General features: G+C 43.2%; 2 pseudogenes; both read left to right on the top strand.

Annotated features, from left to right (window-relative positions):
- The window catches only part of LOC107019569, a 38,296-nt pseudogene extending 27,702 nt beyond the window's left edge, over nt 1-10,594 (top strand).
- A 1,108-nt stretch (nt 10,595-11,702) lies between these two features.
- LOC107019568 lies at nt 11,703-19,676 on the top strand (annotated as a pseudogene).
- Nucleotides 19,677-19,917: the final 241 nt, after the last annotated feature.

Here is a 19,917-nt window from a genome sequence, read left to right as displayed (position 1 = left end):
ATTGTTTAGTTGATATTTTCTTGATTTTACTTTGTTTTATTGTTTTTGATTTCTTTACAGAACTATCCTCCTTCTATGCCAAATACACGGAGAGGAAGAGAACCGTTGTTTCCCTACAATCACGAGTTAGAGCGTACACTGCGCAATATGAATCGTAATTTGGGAATAAATGATGAGGATCCGAACCAGAACATCCCAGCTCCGGTTGATGTTCATGGTCAGATGTTACCCGATGCTCCGGGTGAACATCAACAGAGGGGACAAAATCCCGCTCCACGGCCCCAAGCATACTACAGAGGCTATGATAACATAGCAGATTCGGATGGGCCACTGGTTTTGCCTCCTCTACCCACAGGCCACACTTTTGTGGTAACTAGTAGCCTGATGCAAATGCTCACTGCCAGAGGTTTGTTTTCAGGGCTACCTTCTGAGGATCCACATGCCCATATAGCTAAGGTAAGGGCAGTGTGTAAAAGTTGTGTAGGGAGGCCTGATTTGGATCTAGATGTAATAGGGCTCAGAGTGTTTCCTCTCTCACTGACGGGAGAGGCTGCTATGTGGTTCACTGAGCTCCCATACAACTCAATCTTCACTTGGAACCAACTAAGGGATGTCTTCTTAGCACGCTACTATCCGGTCTCCAAGAAACTAAACCACAAAGACAGAGTGAATAACTTTGTGGCACTACCAGGAGAGTCAGTTAGTAGTTCTTGGGATAGATTCACCTCATTCTTGAGAAGTGTTCCAAATCACCGTATAGATGATGAGTCACTGAAAGAATACTTCTATCGGGGACAGGATGATAACAACAAAGCGGTGTTGGACACTATAGCAGGTGGATCTTATGGAGAATGTCCTTATGCTGAGATCGCTGAAAAATTAGAGAAAATCTCCCGGAATAACAAAGCTTGGAGTACTAGGAAGTCTGATACAGGGAGAAACACCTTCGCAGTGCAGTCCACTCACAACCCAGCCACAGATGAGATTCGTGAAGAAATGGCTCAGATGAGAACTGAGCTTGGGTTGGTACTAAAACATGTCACTGGGGGTGCAGAAAAGGTTAATGCAGTCAACTACTTGGCTAAACCACCACCTCCAATCGATGAGTGTTATTATGAGGAGGATTCCTATGCAGTAAATGAACAGATGGGGGGTTTCCGACCAAGCGCCCAAGGCTCAAATCAGGATAATTGGCGCCAAGGTCAAGGGAACCAAGGTCGGAACTATGGTAACTACAATCGTGAGGGTCATTATGTCCGAGATGGAAACTACAATCGCGACAACAACTTCAACAGGGGTAACTATGGTAATAGAAACGACAGGAATGGACCCTATGTTCCTCCTCAAAATCGTGAAGTTACTCCTAGGGATGGTGGAGATAGTATGGCGCGAGTTGAGGATATGTTGCACAAAATGATGAGGAGGTTCGATGCTAGTGATGAGCACATTAAAGAGTTAAGGGGTGATTTAGCTAGTATTGGGCAAAAAGTTGATACACATGCAATTTCGATTAAACAGATCGAATTGCAAGTGGCCCAATTATCTGCGACAGTGAACACACGGCAACCGGGCACTCTTCCTAGCAACACTGTCCAAAATCCAAAGAATGATGCGCACTGTATGGCAATTACTACTCGGGGTGGTAGGCAAACCATTGACCCACTTATGCCATCTGCTGAGAAAAATGTGAGAAAGGATAATGATAAGGTGGTAAAGGGTAGTGGTGAAGTAGAGGAAAGTAATGGAGAAGATGCAGAAGTACCCATCAATGTAATTCCCATGCCTAGGCCACCACCACCCTTCCCTCAGAGATTAGTGAAAAAGACCGAGGATGGTAAATACCGGCGTTTCATAACAATGTTGAAGCAGCTTTCTATCAATGTCCCTTTGGTAGAAGCTCTAGAACAAATGCCCGGTTATGCCAAATTTATGAAAGATCTGGTCACCAAGAAAAGATCGGTCACTTTCGAGGATGATGATAGACTGCAGCATTGTAGTGCTATTGCTACAAGATCCCTCGTACAAAAGAAAGAAGATCCTGGTGCGTTCACTATTCCTTGTACAGTTGGGTCATTACATTTTGCGAAAGCATTATGTGATCTGGGGGCAAGCATAAATCTCATGCCCCTCTCAATTTACAAGAAGTTGGGTTTGGGGGATCCAAAACCCACTGCGATGCGGCTACTGATGGCTGATCGGACAGTGAAACGGCCTATAGGGATACTCCATGATGTGCTAGTAAAAGTGGAGTCATTCATCTTTCCGGCTGATTTTGTTATTCTTGATTGTGAGGTCGATTTTGAAGTGCCTATTATTCTTGGGAGGCCATTCCTTGCTACAGGTAGAGCATTAGTTGATATGGAGAAGGGACAGATGACATTTAGGTTGAATAATGAAGAAGCGACCTTCAACATTTGTAGGACCATGAGGCAGAGTGGTGAGCTCCAATCGGTATCTGCCATATCCCACAAAGAAAAGATGAAGAAGGAGACTGAACAGGAAAATGCAAAACAAGAGTTTATGGTTGGGGATTTGGTGCTTGTAGACAGTTCTGGGTCGCCTCGTCTTCCGGGCAAGCTCAAGTCCAAATGGACTGGCCCTTACTTGATTACCCAAGTATTCCCTCATGGAGCAGTTGAGTTAAAAGCCAAGGAGGGAGTGTGGTTTAAGGTGAATAGAGATAGAATAAAACTCTATTTTGGGCATAAAGCATCGGGGAATAAAGTAATAGAGGCAAACCATCTTGATGAAGGCTGAGTAATCAAGTGTCCCCACTCGTGCTGCGACATTAAATCAGGCGCTTGTTGGGAGGCAACCCAATTCTTGTCGCTTTTTTTAAGGATAGCATTTTTCTACTAATGAGTTTTTAAATCCGCAGGCACATCACCAGGAAATTCTGCAGAAAACTACTCCGCAGCAGCCACTGACGGATACATCGACTGACCGTTGCGCATTCGACGGACCGTCATATTCATCCGTCGTCCAGGTACGTTTTTCTACTATTTTGAAATTAGGGCACACACGACAAAACCTACGACGGGTCTTCACAACTGCGACGGACCGTCGTCGGGGAACCGTCGCGTGATTAATGAATTCTACCCGACCCGACCCGGCTGGACCCTTTTCAAAATCTGACCGTTTATACTCCCCACCCCTCCATATTTCACCCCATTACTTCCTTATTCCTCTCATATCCCCTCTCTTTTCAACTTCCACATTTCCCCCTCACTGATCATTGCCCCCACAATCCTCCTAAGCCTTATAATTATCATCTACTAGTCGGTGCTGCTGCTGTTGACAACTGAGTCATTATCCATCTATTCTTTCTCCATTTCCAAGGTATGTGTCTCTGAATTTATACTCATTTATCTTGCATTTTGGTTTAGTAGTTAATATTAGCTTAGTTCTTAGTCGTATATTGTTTCCTTTATATGATTATGTCTAAACCTAGGCTCAAAATGTTCGAATTTGCCATGTTGACAACCCTAGACATAGGTGATTTTGCATTGGTAGTTTCCTAGGTAGTCAGGATAGACACATATAGGTCCACAACACTACAAGACCATGTGGGTTCATCGGGGATGCATAGGGTACCCCCAGTTCTATCACTGCTATTCAGAACGAGACACCGACGACGGACCGTCGCACACACGACGGACCGTCGTAGGGTCCGTTCCAAAAGCCCTAGCACCCTGTCCCAACGACACATGTGACGGACCGTTGTCTTCACGACGGCCTGTCCTGCACAACCGTTCTGGTTGTCAGAGACCCTTTTTCTAAGGGTCTCTCACTTTTTCCAAGTGTCATTCCACGAAGACATGTGACGGACCGTCATACCCACGACGGTCCGTCCTGCACGACCGTCATGATGGTCAGAGACCCCTCTGCTAAGGGTCTCTAATACATTTCTAAGTGTCCAACGACGGACACCTACGACGGACCGTCGTACTCTCAACGGTCCGTCCTGCACGATCGTCATGATGGTCAGAGACCCCTCTGCTAAGGGTCTCCAATATTTTTCTAAGTGTCATACGACGGACACCTACGACGGACCGTTAATCCCACGACGGTCCGTCTGCATATACCGTCATGGTTGTCATAGACTCTCCTTCACGGTTCTTTATGTATACATAGACTAAGTATAACACGACGGACCTCATGACGGTCCGTCATAGCCACGATGAGCCGTCATCTGGCCCATCGTGTGATACAGTGTCAACATCACTGACACACTATTTTCAATGTTTTACTTCGTATGGTTGTCTTGTTTGCCACTACTCGTACTAATAGTGATCCTTTTCAGGTACTATCTACTATGGCACCCAAGCAAGACTGAACCTACGCACGCGGGCGATCAAAGACTGTTGCCCCGTCTGAACGCTTGAACATCGGCTCTGATGATGAGCGGGACCCTGAGTACGTGCCCCCAGGCACTTCTGCCCCTTCTCGCACTGCACGTGCCCTCAGAGCCACACCCAAAAAGGTGGCGACCGGCGTAGTCACTGCCTCCCAGTCTGATGAGGAGCGCACACTGACCGGCACACCCTCTGGGTCAGCCACGAATGAGGAAGGAGCGTCTGGCTCCTTAGGAGTATCCTGGTCCGAGGAAGCTTCTGGCTCTGCAGAGGTTCCCCCACCCGACACTGCTGCAGCGTCGGCCTCGTCTTATGAGGCTGACAGTTCAGACTCTACATCTGGCGCACCAGCTCAGGTCCCCACACCAGCCTCTGACCAGCTAGACCGGTGGTGTGTCGACGGCCAGTTTCAAGTTTACTCCGACGCCAAGTTCCTCAACGATAATGGAGTGATGACTCGAACACTCACCTTGGAGCGGCGGGTACTTACAGGGAGCCTTCCCATGATGCCTGAGATCCACAATCTCTTCACCAGGCATCGTTTGGAGTGGACAGCACGTCCGTTGGGACGATACAGCGAGGAGATGGTCCGAGAGTTCTACGCATCCTACGTAGCGACTCTCCGATCACAGATCGACAGGCGGGCTGCTCCCGCTAAACAGGCCCCATTGGAGCAGGTTCGAGTCCGGGGCGTGCAGGTTGACATTTCCCTGCCAGCCATCCGCCGGTTCCTATACGGCGAGAGTGCAGATGCTACTCGGACCCCCATCACTGCCGAGTTTGACTACCGCTGGCAGATAGTGAAGGATGGACAGTTCTTGCGAGAGCCGGAACTGAGAGAGACCACCAAGAGGTGGATGGCCTTGCACCTGTCGGTAGATGGAGAGGGTGCCGATTGGGTCACTGAGCCGAAGGGGGCCATCAAGAAGGCCAACCTCACATTCACAGCAAAGTGCTTGTGTCTGCTTGTCCGTCACTGCCTCTCCCCCACAGCTACTGACAACATCGTTACCTGGGATCGCTCAGTGTTGATGGCGGCCATGATAGTTGGGTTCGAGGTCGACTTTGCATGTCTTCTCCAGGCAGTCATGCACGATAGGGCATTCAAGGTCACCACCACCTACCCCTTTCCGTGCATGATTTTTGCCCTTTGCAGGTCCGCAAGTGTGCCCATATGGCACATAGATCAGTTGAAGACCCCGCAAGGTACCATTGACGTCGGCCTCATCAGAGACGAGGCCAATGAGTTGGCCCCACGTAGAGGGCCCCGTCCAGAGCTGCCCCCACTTGCGGATGATCTTGCGGATACGGTAGCAAAGGCCCGCACAGCTACACAGGCGCCCACTGACACTACCCCGGTCGAGTCTATCCCTGGTAGTAGCACAGCCCCGAGCTCCTCTCGCACAGCCCCTCTACCGCTACTGGTCCCGCTTGCTAGGGTCCAAAAACTAGAGGCACAAATGGCCACCCTTTTGCACCATATTCAGCCGTGGATGTANGACAATTAGGAAAGGATCATAGGCCCTTATTCAAGAAAGCCCATTTCTAGCCTAAATAAAAGAGACCGAATGAAATTTATCCTTCTTTTATCCAAATAATCTGAGCTTAAATTAGACCTTTCTNAAGTCGATTACAGAGTCTGAAGCACGTCTAGAGAGGAAGATGCAGCAGTTTACAGAGCGGAAGGTTGCTTAGGTCAACCAGCGTCTGGATGCCTTTAAGTTGAGAGTGTTAGCCCGACCAGCCCCTCCGGTGGATGTGTCAACTCTTCAGGCTGCAGTCGACAGTCTTCGTGCAGCCATCGACACGATCCTAGAGGCAAGGGTGCCGGAGTCTGAGGCCCCTTCTGTCGAGCCTGCTGAGGATACCGTGCTAGAGGCCCTGTTTACTACTCCAGACATTCCACAACCTCCCCCTCGAGAGAGTGCCAAGAGGCGTAGGGGTCGAGCAGAGGATGAGGCGCGAGCTAGGAAGAAGGAGCGCCGAGATATGGAGGCTGCGCGGAGAGCCTCACTTGCTGACGAGGCGGCGCACCAGATGAGAGCGTCAGAGTTAGCGGCTGGGGCGTCTAGCTCCCGCACTGTAGATATCGCTGGAGGCACTACTGATGGTGCGGTTGTTGCTGAGGACACCACTGAGGGTGTTCAGATTGCAGAGGACGTGGGTTCCGGGGATCCGGACCCACCATCTTGCTGATCGACGGCGCTTTGCGCCACAGGTTTGCTTCACCTACCACTCTAGTATTTACATTTTTATGCATTGGGGACAATTGCATGCTTTTTTGTTGGGGGTGGGGTAAATGGATAGTGAGTGTTAGGGTGAAGTCTGAGTAGCCCAATTCACTATCCTCTTTTGGGGTTTTCTTGCCTGTGTTCTTTTTCCCCAAAAGACTGATTACTTTTTCTGTTGAACCGGCATGTTTATATCTTTTGTACATAGTTTAATTCTGGAGCATGATGGCTAAAATGATATCCTGATAAACTGAAAAATAATGCATGACTAGGCATAGTAACTGATAATTGTGTGGCTCTAAGCATGAAATAGAGTTACACCATTGCATTACCCTAAGTCTTAAATTCGAACTAGGTGTCTGACAATCTGGTATAGTGATGAGATGTCAAGTGAGTGTGAGGAAAATTTGAATAGTCCACTATTGGTACTGAGCTAGAACTTGCCTGGTTAGTCCTGCTAAAAGTAAGCTGTAACAGACAATTAGGAAAGGATCATAGGCCCTTATTCAAGAAAGCCCATTTCTAGCCTAAATAAAAGAAACCAAATGAAATTTATCCTTCTTTGATCCAAATAATCTGAGCTTAAATTAGACCTTTCTTTTTCACCCTAACTGATCTTTTCGGGGAACAATGTGTTGGCCCTGGTCCCTCCTTGGACATGTGCACCTCAGCTTATGCCAAAAGCATAAGTTGAGGGTGGCTAATGCAGTAAACAACCTTCGTTTTGGCCCTGACCCAACTTTGGGTATTGTGTACCTTGACTCATGGCAAAGCCATGAGTTGAGGGTGGCTATTACGAGGAATGCTCTGGAAAGTGGGGTTGAAAGAACAAAAGAGAGAGAAAGAACAAAAGTAAGGTGACTCAAAATTAGTTGAAAGAAAAGTAAAGAAAAAGAAAAATTCCTTACACAAATGAAGAAAGAAGAGAAAATTGAGCAAAGGGAAAGAATATGAGAAACTGGGCGAGATAAAATGATAGAAAGAGGGAAGGTTTAGCCGATATGTCAAGGAGGGCAAAAAGTCACTAAAGTATACCTAAATATATCCTACCTGACCCTGAGCCTATGTTACAAGCTAAAAAAGTCCTATCGTGATCCTAAGGGTTGTATAGCGAACTTAAGGCAGTGAAAATAAGGGCAAGCTTATGGCAATAGGTATGAATGAGTGTGACTTTGTTCTGAGAGCGAGTGTTGAAAAGTAATCCTTATACTCAAACTGAAATCATTGTGTGAAAAATGAGGATTTTGTTCTAAAGTGAGGACATTAGTTGCAATACCAGAATTGTTAGCACCTCGGTGAGAAATTGAAGAGGATAGGTGTTAATGCATGGTGAGTCTGTGTCATGTTCTGATCCCACAAAAATTCAAGCTTAATAGTGATAGCATGCATAGATTTGATGAGATTAATCGGGATTGATAGCCAAATGATTGCAAAGGATAAAACATGGATACTATTGTACAAAGATTGTGTAGTGAGTCATAGTGCGTCGCTTGAGGACAAACAACGAATTTAAGTTGAGGGTGTTGATATACCGTGGTTTCACGGTATAATTAATACTTTTTCCTTAAGTTTAGTGTGTCCGAAAGCCTTTTTGTGCTAATTTTGATATAAGTTTCTCATTGTTTTGCAGGAAATCTGTCCAAAGCTGAATGCGGAGATTTTGAGCGAAAAAATGCAGAAGAGACCACCTACGGAGCTTATGACGGTCCGTCGTGCTTGTGACGGTCCGTAGGTGGCAGCGTAGTGCAGCTGCTGAAGGAAGATGGGGAAGTCTGACCAAGTGTGGGATTACGAAGCTTGTGACGGTCCGTCATGGCTATGACGGTCCGTCCTGCAGGTTCGTCGTGAAGTTCAGAGAAGTGATCCCAGTACCCAGATTCCGAGAGTTGAAGTATTTTGGAACGAAGACCCTCGACGGACCGTTGTGCCTATGACGGTCCGTCATACTTGCCGTCGAGGGGAATGAAGAAAGTAGCAGAAGAAATTGCACCAAGTATGGGACGACGGAGTCCACGACGGCCCGTTGTGACCACGACGGTCCGTCGCGAGGTCCGTCGACCCAGCCGCGTTTTGGCAGATTTCCAGCAATTAGAATTCTTGTTTAATTAGGTTTTTGTTTTTTTATAAATAGTTCGAAAAACCTCGTTTTTGAGGTTAGACACCTGATAGTTAGACTCTTAGATTGTTAAAACTCCGTATTGGTAAACATTGTATTGTGAGATTCTTGATAATCATTAGACTTTTCGTGAGATTATTGATTACTTTGAGAATTCTTGCAAGTGATTTTTGGTGATTAATCAAGCAACCTTTTGGATTTTATTCTTTCTCATTGAAGTAAGTACATGAATTCTTATTTAATATATTTGAATATTGTGATTATGGCTATGAGTAACTAAACTCCATAACTAGGGTTGTGGGAACCATAGGCAAATAATGAGATAAACCCTAGCTAAAATAACAATTCTAGAATAGTGTCTTGCATGTATTAATAATTCTTTCGCTTAGAAGTCTTTTTAACGGATGATCAACGTTAGAACTCGCCTTAATGCTACTTGCCGGACCAAGGAGGTAGATAATAGGAAAAGAATTATTAACATAGATTTAGTGTAGACTATCTAATAGGCTAGTATTGATTGGTACGAGGTAATAACTTAGTCAAATATCGAATACGATGCTTAATATGAGGTAAAGATAAGGGTTAGGAAAGCAACACACGTAGCCGGACCAAGGTGCGGAGTGAGATTTTCTAGATGCCGGACCAAGGATTTAGAAATACATAACTTATCACTTTGCATGCAAGATACTAGGAAAGAATTGTTATAGTTAGAATTATCAAGTTATGAACCTGTGGGGAACACGTAAACCCTAGTTACTTTGATTAATTGATTAAAATCCAACTTTCAAAACTGTTAAGTGTCTCTTTCAATTTCGTTAGTTATTTTTACTCATTAGGAAATACAAACCCCCCTGTTTATGTTTTTACTTTCTAAGGAAGTCATCAACCGAACAATAGTAATAACAGGTTGAAGTTAAGTCTAGACTATTTTCCTCGTGGGAACGATCCCAACCTCACTAGTTGGGTTATTTACTTGACACGACCGCTTTACTTCTTATTTTAGAAGTAAGTTTGAGCGTATCAATTAGCAATCTGTTGCCCTTAAAAAAGATAAGGACTATCTGATGTTGTACACTTACCACAGGTTTTGTTCATAATATATTTCCTTGTGGGATTACACTAGGTTTGTTGTTGTTTACTATGTTACGTCGAGTGCCTACTTGTTCTCATTGTTAACATACAGAAGATATTTTTCTATTTTAGAACTTGTGTATAGTTTATTGAGAATTCTATCTAATTTGATTTCTCACACTACCAGTGATGAAGAACATTTTGTGATCAAGGGAATGCATGTGTTTCCAAAGTGGATGTCTTTGTATAGATTACTAAGTTGTTGATGGACATCATAAAGTTCATTGCAAAAGGAGCCCTCAGCGGGGGTTTTTCTACGTTCAACAGAATACCCATACTGCAGTGCCTAACCTCATCAATATGACTAGAAAAATTGTGGGAAGATCTCGTCAGGTGACTTTGCACACAACAGATTTAGAGGATTCTATCGTCATGGCCAGGTCAATGAAAGAGTCTAGATTATCAATTGCTAACGAAATAATGAAAACTCTCTGATATTCTCTAGCTGTTGTATCAAAAAGCAGCTCTGAAATGGATCTACAAGACGACCAAGTTCAAGTTATCGTATAAGAAGAACTATCTCGTGAAATCCTACTACTTGGGGTCGAAAACCATGTACAGAACAAGATGGTGAGGGGAATGCTGATTATATTTCAAATGTTCTAAATTTAGCAAAAGAAAACGTTAGTAGCTTCAAATGGCCTCATATGAATGACATAAAATATAAACAAGCCAAGAATGATGAGCCATCTGTGACCTGTTCTAATGATGACACGATGTTACCAGCAGATGACAACTCTAGAACCAACGGTCAACAATGATGAAACGTTGCTGTTCTCAAGACAAACTGATGACGTGCATAGGATAATGAAATCATGTCCAATGATCTAATTTTTTCCAGAGAAACAAGTTTGATGTAGCTTTGAACGTGAAACAATTCTTTTTGCTTGGGCGATTTTACATGTAACACGTTTTGATGGATCTTTGTTCTAGAACATGAAACGTAGAAACGATTGATTATCATACATGTTCAAAGGAGATGGAAAGAGGAAGCTTCAATCTAACAATATCATAATTGTGTTGAACTTTTATTAGTTGAAATGGGAGCCCTGATCGTCATATTACAAATGCAAAACAAAGACTGCAGCCTCAATAGTTAATCAGTCAATAATCAATGTAATAAAAGCTACATTTCCAGACTTCTATACATCGTTATAACACAAACAACAAAGTTTATGTAGAACAACTAGTAAAGGAACTTTACACGACTAGACAACTCTCTTCACTTTCAGGGAGAACAATGTCTAGCCTCATCACAGGCTTATACTTGTGAGGTATCAGCCTACATACATACTTCAAATCATCCATGAACTCATCCTTTTTCAATTTTTTTTGGAGTCAAACACCTCATCGTCGGTAGTGCCTTGACTAGCTTTTTGTTCCTGGGTGTAGGGAATAGTGAAGCTTCAGATTTCTAATTGAAAATATTGTACAAGGAAGTTGATTCACTTGACTAACATAAAATAGTATCTTAATATTAATATTATGTTATGATGGAAAGTGAACACTGGAGTTCTTTGTCATACTTAATGAAGGTTCCATAAGGATCATGCATATGGTATGACTCAATAGGTATTAGCATATTATCAATAGATCCTTTCTTCCAGTAGTGGAATTTCGGCGACTATTGTTGGCTTCAATCCTGATTCTCATGACCATTTTTGAGCAATATGATTGTTTTACCGATCATTCTGACAAAAAGTTCAAATTCACTTACATAATGACGATAAAGATCCTTTGAAGATATCAGCAAAGATAGACGTTATGCAAAGGCAGAAATTTCTCCATCATCTTGAGCTGTTAAGCAGAATGTTAAAGCATGATATGGAAGCAATCAAACATAGGGCTTAAGTTTTTTTCATCTGAGAAATGACTGGAAATAGACCAAGAAAATCTGAACCTGTAAACCTACTTGGCCTATCGCAACTCATTCAATTAAATGGAGAAAAGATTAAGTTAATAAAAATTTTCAAATTCCTTACTTATGTAAAAGATGCTTTTTCAATTGTTACTCTACTAGCAATAGTGAAATATTTCTCATGACAATACATGCTCAATAGCACAAAATAGTATAGTAAATAATTCTTTCCTCTTAAGCTAACGAAAGAGCTGCTATTTTTATGGTAATACTAACGAGGAACAACCTTCATCGGTGTCTTCATCTTTGTCAGGTAAAATTAGCAAAACTCGAGTGAAATGTTCTAATTTTTCTAATGGAAATGTTGATTCTAAAGTGGTTAAAAGTAGGAATTCGAGAAAGAAACTTGTTTCAGATGAGATTATTTGTATAAACAAAGAATCAAATTTTGAGGCTTTAGTTGCGTTAACTGATGGATTTCCGTTTAACTCGTTAAAGGATGAAGAAATAGAAGTTGGGGTTGTTAGTTTAGTTGGCAGGATAGATCAGTATAATTATATTTTTATTAGAAATCACATTATCACGAAATGGCGTGAAAATGTGTTGATTTGGGTGAAAAGGATATGTTTGTCGATGTTAATCCTGAACGATGTAGTGAGATACTAGATTCTGCATATAACTACTTATTATTATATAGATATGTTAATTCTAGGCGGCGTTAGCAATTAAGGAAAATATTCAAACTAGGCCAAGTAAGGGAAGAGTGATTGTTATCGGGGAAGGTCTTGTTGGGCTTGCAATAGCAAGGCAACTAATGTTTTTAGGGTTTGAGGTAATTGTTTTTGAGGGACGAAAGCGTGCAGGTGGAAGGGTGTATAAAAAAAGATGGAAGGACGGAATAAAGTAGTAGTTGCTGACTTAGGAGGGAATGTTTTGACAGGTACATTAGGGAATCCACTTGGTTTGTTGGCTCGACAATTGTCGTATACACATCACAAGTCAATAGACCAGTGTCCACTCTATCATGTTGACGGAAAGTTCATAGACAATTAATTGGATAAAAAAGTGGAGGATGCTTATAATGAACTTTTGGACAAGGCGAGAAAGGTCAGGCAAGAATTATCTCCGATTGTTTCTCCTAGAGAGGCATTGGAGACTTTGCGAAAGGATTTTAGTGTTGTGATGAATGATGAGGAGATGAGCCTGTTTAATTGACATATGGCAAATCTGGAATTTTCAAATGCAGGTTTGCTTTAAAATATTTCCATAGCATTTTGGCCAAGATGACCCCTATGATACAAGAGAGGATCACTGCTTCTTGCCCGGTGGAAATGGAATATTAGTTCATGCACTGGCTGAAAATTTACCTATTAGTTTTGAAAAAAACTGTGTATGCCATTCGTTACGGTATAGATAGTTTAAAGGTGATTACTACAGATAAAATATTTGAGGGAGATATGGCATTGTGCACTGTTCCCCTCAGAGTTTTGAAGAGTGGTTCTTTCACGTTAATTCCAAGAGTTGGATCAGCAAACACTCGACACAATCAAAAAAGATTAGGTGTTGAATTGTTAAATATTGATACGCTCAAACTTGCATCTCAAATAAGAAGTAAAGCGGTCGTATCAAGTAAAGAACCCAACTAATGAGGTTGGGATCGTTCCCACGAGGAAAATAGATCAGACTTAACTTCAATCTAATATTACTATTATTTAGTAAATTATTTCCTTAGAAAGTGAAGACAATAAAAGGGTTTTTTTTACTTCTAAATGAATAAAAATAATTAGCTAAATTAAAGTAGACAACTAACAGATTCAAATGTTGGAGTTTAATCACGTAATAAAAGTAACTAGGGTTTACGTGTTTCCCACATGTTCCTAACTTGATAATTGTAACTATAAAAATTCTTTGCTAGTATCTTGCATGCAAAGTGATAAGTTATGTATTTCTAAATCCTTTGTTCAGCATCTAGAAAATTTCACTACGCACCTTGGTCCGGCTACGCGTGTTTCTATACTAACCCTTACCTTTACCTCATATTAAGCATCATATTCGATATTTCACTAAGTTATTACCTCGTACCAATCAATATTAGCCTATTAGATAGTATACACTAAATTTATGTTGATAATTCTTTTCCAATTATCTACCTCCTTGGTTCGACAAGTAGCATTAAGGAGAGTTCTAACGTTGGCCATCCGTTAAAAAGACTTCTAAGCGAAAGAATTATCAATACATGCAAGACACTATTCTAGAATTGTTATTTTAGTTAGATTTTACCACATTATTCGCCTATGGTTCCCACAACCCTTGTTATTAGTTTAGTTACCCATAGTCATAATCACAATATTCAAATATGTAATATAAGAATTGATGCACTTACTTCAATGAGAAAGAATAAAATCCAAAATTTTACTTGATTAATCGACAAAAACACCAACAACCAACTCTAGAGAAAAGTGTAATAAACCAAAGTGTAATCACCAAAAATACTCTCCTCACAAAGAATATAATATAAAAGAGTCTAATCACCAAAGAGTCTAACCCCAAAAATGAGGTTTTTTGAACTATTTATAAAAAACAAAAACCTAATTAAAGAAGTACTTTATTTACTGGAAATCTGTCAAAATGCGGTTGGGTCCACGGACCTCGTGACGGGTCGTCGTGGTCACGACAGTGTGTCATGCACTCCGTTGTCCCATACTTATGTAAATTCTTCTGCTGCTCTCTTCATTACCCTCGACGGCAGGTACGACAGATCATTGCAGGCACAACGGTCCGTCGAGGGTCTCCGTTCCATAACACTTGAATTCTTGGAATTTGGGTACTGGGACTACTTTCTCTGATCTTCATGACGAACCAGAAGGACGGACCGTCATGGATACGACGGTCCGTCACACACTCCGTAACCCCACACTTGGTCAGACTTCCCCATCTTCTTTCAGCAGCTTCACTACGATGCCACCTATGGAACGTCACGGACCGTCACAAGCTCCATGGGTGATACTTTTGTGCATTTCTTGCTCAAAAACCTTCACATTCATCTTTTAGACAGATTTCCTACAAATAAAGAGAAACTTACATAAAAATTAATACAAAAAGGCTTTTGTACACACACTAAACTTAAGGAAAAAGCATTAAAAATACCGTGAAACCATGGTATATCAACACCCTCAACTTAAATTCGTTGTTTGTCCTCAAGCGACGCACTATGACTCAATACAAAATCTTTGTACAACAGTAGCCATGTTTTATCTTTCGCAATCATTCGGCTATCAATCGCGATGAGTCTTATAATTTTTGTGCATGCTATCACTATTAGGCTTGAATTATGTGGAATCAGACCATGACAGAGACTCAGCACGCACTAACACCTATCCTCTTCAATTTCTCACTGAGGTGCTAATATTTGCGGTATTGCAACTAGGGTCCTCACTCAATTCAATATCCTCATTTTTCCACAATGATTTTAGTTTTAGTATAAGGATTACTATTCAACACTCACTCTCAGAACAGATTCACAACTCATTCATACATATTGCCATAAGCTTGCCCTTATTTTCACTACTTTAAGTTCGCTATACAAATCTTAGGATCACGATAGGACTTTCTTAGCTTGTAACATAGGCTCAGGGTAAGGTAGGGTATGTTTAGGTATACTTTAGTGACTTTTTGCCCTCCCTGACATATCGGCTAAACATACCACTTTTTATCATTTTATTTCACCCAATTTCTCATATTCTTTTACCTGGCTATTTTCCCCTCTTTCTCCATTTGTGTAAGTGACTATCTTCTTTTATTGGTTGTATTTATTGTATTTTTATTTATTATTATTTTTTATATTTCACTTTTCTTTAAACTGATTCTTGAGTCACTTTACTTTTTTTCTTTCTCTCTCTTTGTTCTGTCAACCCCACTTTCGAGAGCACTCCTCATAATAGCCACCCTCAACTCATGGCTTTGCCATGAGTCAAAGTACACAATACCCAAAGTTGTGTCAGGGCCATAAAAAGGGTTATCTACTGCATTAGCCACTCTCAACTTATGCTTTTGGCATAAGTTGAGGTGCACATGTCCAAGGAGGGATCAACGCCAACACATTATTCTCAGAAAAGATCAGTTTGGGTGAAAAAGAAAGGTCTAGTTTAAGCTCAAATCTTTTGGATCAAAGAAGGATTAATTTTATTTGATTTTATTTTATTTAGGATAAAAATGGGCTATATTGAACAAGGGCCTATAATCCTTTCCTAAATGTCTATTACAACTTACTTTAATAGGACTAACCAGGCAAGTTCTAGCTCAGTACAAATAGTGGACTATTTAAATCTTCCTCACATTCACTTGACATCTCATTACTCTACCAGATTATCAGACACCTGCTTCGAATTTGAGACTTAGGGTTATGCAGTGGTGTATCTCTATGTCATACTTAGAGCCACACATTTATCAATTACTATGCCTAGTCATGCATTATTTTCATTTTCATCAAGATATCATTTTAGCTATCATGCTTCAGACTTAAACTATGTACACAAGATATAGACATGCCGGTTCTACAGTAAAAATAATCAATCTCTTGGGGAAAAAGAACACAGGCAAGAAAACCCCTAAAGAGGATAGTGAATTGGGCTACTCAGACTTCACCCTAGCACTCACTTTCCATTTACCCCACCCCAAACAAAAACACATGCAATTGTCCCCAATGCATTAAAAAAATTATAATACAAGAATGGTAGGTGAAGAAAACCTGCGGCGCAAAGCGCCGACGATCAGCAAGCTGGTCGGTCCAGTTCCCCGGAACCCACTACCTCAGTAATCTGGACACCCTCAGTGGTGTCCTCAGCAGCACTATCAGCAGTGCGTCCTACTATCAACATTTCAGGTGGTAGATGCTCCAGTAGCTGACTCTACGGCCCTCATTCGACCCGCCTCCTCATCAGCAAGCGAGGCTCTCCTCGCAGCCTCCATCTCACGGCGCTCCTTCTTCTGTGCTCTAGCCTCATCCTCCTCTCAACTCCTACGCCTCTTGGCATGCTCTCGAGGGGGAGGTGGTGGAATTTCTGAAGTGGCGAATAAGACCGCCATCAATATGTCCTTTGCAGGCTCTGCAGAAGGGGCCTCAGACTCAGGCACCCTAGACGCTAAGATCATATCGATGTCCGGTCGCAGACTCTTGACCGCAGCCTGAAGGGTCGACACATCCACCTGAGGGGCTGACAGGTCTAGCACCCGCAACTCAAAAGCGTCCAAGCGCTGATGAACCTCAGAGATCTTCCGCTCTGTGTGCGTGACCACTCTCCGCTCCAGGCGCTCTTCTGCCTCAGCAATAGACCTCTGCATTCAAGGCAGGATGTGATGCAGAAGTGTAGCCATCTGGGCCTCTAGTTTCTGGACCCTAGCAAGCGGGACAAGAGAGGGAAAAGGGGCTGAGGGAGAGGAGCTCGGGGCAGTGCTACTACCCGGGATAGATTTCACCAGGGTAGTGTCAGGTGAAGCAGCCTGCGTAGCCGTGCGGTCTTGTGCTACCATATCGGCCAGATTGTCACCAAGTGAAGGAAACTCTGGACAAGGCCCTCTGTGTGGAGACAAATCATTGGCCTCATCTCTGATGAGGCCAATATTAACAGTGCCCAGCGGGGTCTTGAGAAAATATCATGCACGGGAAAGGGTAAGTAGTGGTGACCTTAAAAGCCCTCTCGTGCATGACCGCCTATAGAAGCCAAGCCAAGTCCACCTCAAACCCGGCTATCATCGCCGCCATCAGTACGGCACGATCCCATGTGACTATATTATCAGTGGCTGTGGGAGAAAGGCAGTGGCGGACGATCAACCATAAGAACATTGCAGTGAAGGTCAGGTTAGCCTTCTTGATTGCTCCCTTCGGCTCGGTCACCCAGACAACACTCTCTACATCAACAGACAAGTGCAGGGCCATCCACCTCTTGGTGGTCTCTCTTAGCGATGTCTCACACAAGAATTGTCAATCTTTGACAAATTGCCACCGGTAGTCAAACACGGCGGTGAGAGGGGTCTGGTTGGTATCAACATCCTGGCCGTATAGATACCGGCGGATAGCAGGCAGGGAGATATCAACCTGAATGCCATGTACTCGGACATGCTCCAGTGGGGCCTTTTTGGCAGGGGCAGCCCGCCTATCAATCTGTGATCTGAGAGTAGCCACGTAGGAGGCGTAGAACTCTCGGACCAACTCTTTATTATAACAGCCTGACGAACGCGCTGTCCACTCCAGTCGATGTCTGGTGAAGAGATTGTGGATCTCTTGCATAGTCCGGAGACTTCCCGTAAGGACCCGCCTCTCCAATGTAAGGGTCCGTATCATGACTCCTTTGTCATACATAAACTTTGCATCTGAATAACTTGATACTCCCCGTCGACACACCACCAGTTGGGCTGGTCGGCAACTGGGGTTGAGAGCACGAGTCGGTGAGCCAGGTGTGGAGCAGAACTGTCAACTTCATTAGACGATGCAGACTGTGAAGTTATGGCGGGTGCAGGGACCTCAGCAGATCCTAAGGCTTCCTCCGACCACGAAACTCCTAAGGAGTCAGACGCTCCTTCTTCATGAGTAGCTGACCCAGAAGGTGCGCCAGTCAGTGTGCGCTCCTTATCAGACTGGGAGGAGTGATTACGCCAGACGCCAGCATTTTGGGTGTGGCTCTTGCAGCACGTGAAGCTCAGGATGGGGTAGAAGTGCCTGGGGGCACGTTCTCGGGGTCACGCTCATCATCAGAGCCAATGACTAGGCGGGCAGACGGGGCGACAGACTTTGATCGCCCACCTGCGTAGACTCGATCTTGTTTTTGTACCACAATAGATAGTACCTGTAAAGAATCAATATTAGTACTAGAAGGAGCAAACAAGATAAGCAAAACGACACAAAATAAATAAAAGAGTCAGGATGTAATGACATTTCTCTAGTAACAGTGAAACACGACGGACCAGGTGACAGCTCGACATGAGTACGACGGACCGTCATGGGGTCCGTCATGTATTACTTAGACTATGTTTATGTGGAGACTCCTGAAGCAAAGTCTCTGATAGTTATGACGGATAAGCAGGACGGACCGTTCTGATGATGACGGTCCGTCGTCAATGTTCGTCATGGGACACTTAGAAAAAGTATGGAGACCCTTAGGAGAGAGGTCTCTGACCGTCATGACGGTTTCTGTAGGACGGACCGTTGAGGGTATGAGGGTCCGTCATACGTGTCCGTCAGAGGACACTTGGAAAAAATATGGAGTCTAGTAGTAGATGGGTCTCTGACCGTCATGATGGTTGTGCAGGACGGACCGTTGAGGGTATGACGGTCCGTCATAGATGTCCGTAAGAGTACACTTCAAAAAAGGTGGAGACCCTTAGGAACATGGTCTCTGACAACCAGAACGGTTGTGCAGGACGTACCGTCGTGGGAATGATGGTCCGTCGCATCTGTCCGTTAAAGACGGTCCGTCGCATTCGTGACGGGCCATCGATGGGTCCGTCAGTGACAGCTGCAGAGTGATTTTCTGCAGAATTTCCTGGTGATGTGCCTGCAAATTTAAAACCCATTAGTAGAAAATGCTACAATTGCAATAAAGAAAAACTATAAGTATTGGGTTGCCTCCCCACAAGTGCTTGATTTAACGTCGCGACACGACTGAGGACACTTGATTACTCATACTTCATCAAGATGGTATGCCTCGATCACTTTATTCGACGATTCAGCATGCCCGAAATAGATTCTTATGTGTTGTCCATTCACCTTGAACCGCACACCCTCCTTATTTTCCAACTCAACTGCTCCATGAGGGAATAGTTGGGTAACCAAGTAAGGACCAGTCTATTTGGACTTGAGATTTTCCGGAAACAAGCGCAACCTAGAATTGAATAAAAGCACCAAATCCCCAACCATAAACTCTCATTTTTCAATTTTTAGGTTATGGTACTTCTTCATCTTTTCTTTGTACAGGGCTGATCTTTCATAAGCTTTCAAGCGAAATTCATCGAGTTCATTCAACCCAGTTAACCGTTGTTCTGCAGCTTCGCTCCAATCCATTTTTAACTTCTTCATAGCCCACATGGCTTTATGCTCTAATTCAACATGAAGATGACAAGCTTTCCCATATACAAGTTGGTATGGGGACATACCTATGGGAGTCTTATACGCTCATCAAGCCTCCTTGACCAATCCGTTCTACTAACGTTCACTGTTTTTGACAATATTTG

Source organism: Solanum pennellii, chromosome 5 (assembly GCF_001406875.1).
Source record: "Solanum pennellii chromosome 5, SPENNV200".
Lineage (NCBI taxonomy): Eukaryota > Viridiplantae > Streptophyta > Magnoliopsida > Solanales > Solanaceae > Solanum > Solanum pennellii.
This window is presented reverse-complemented; position numbering and strand designations above follow the sequence as displayed.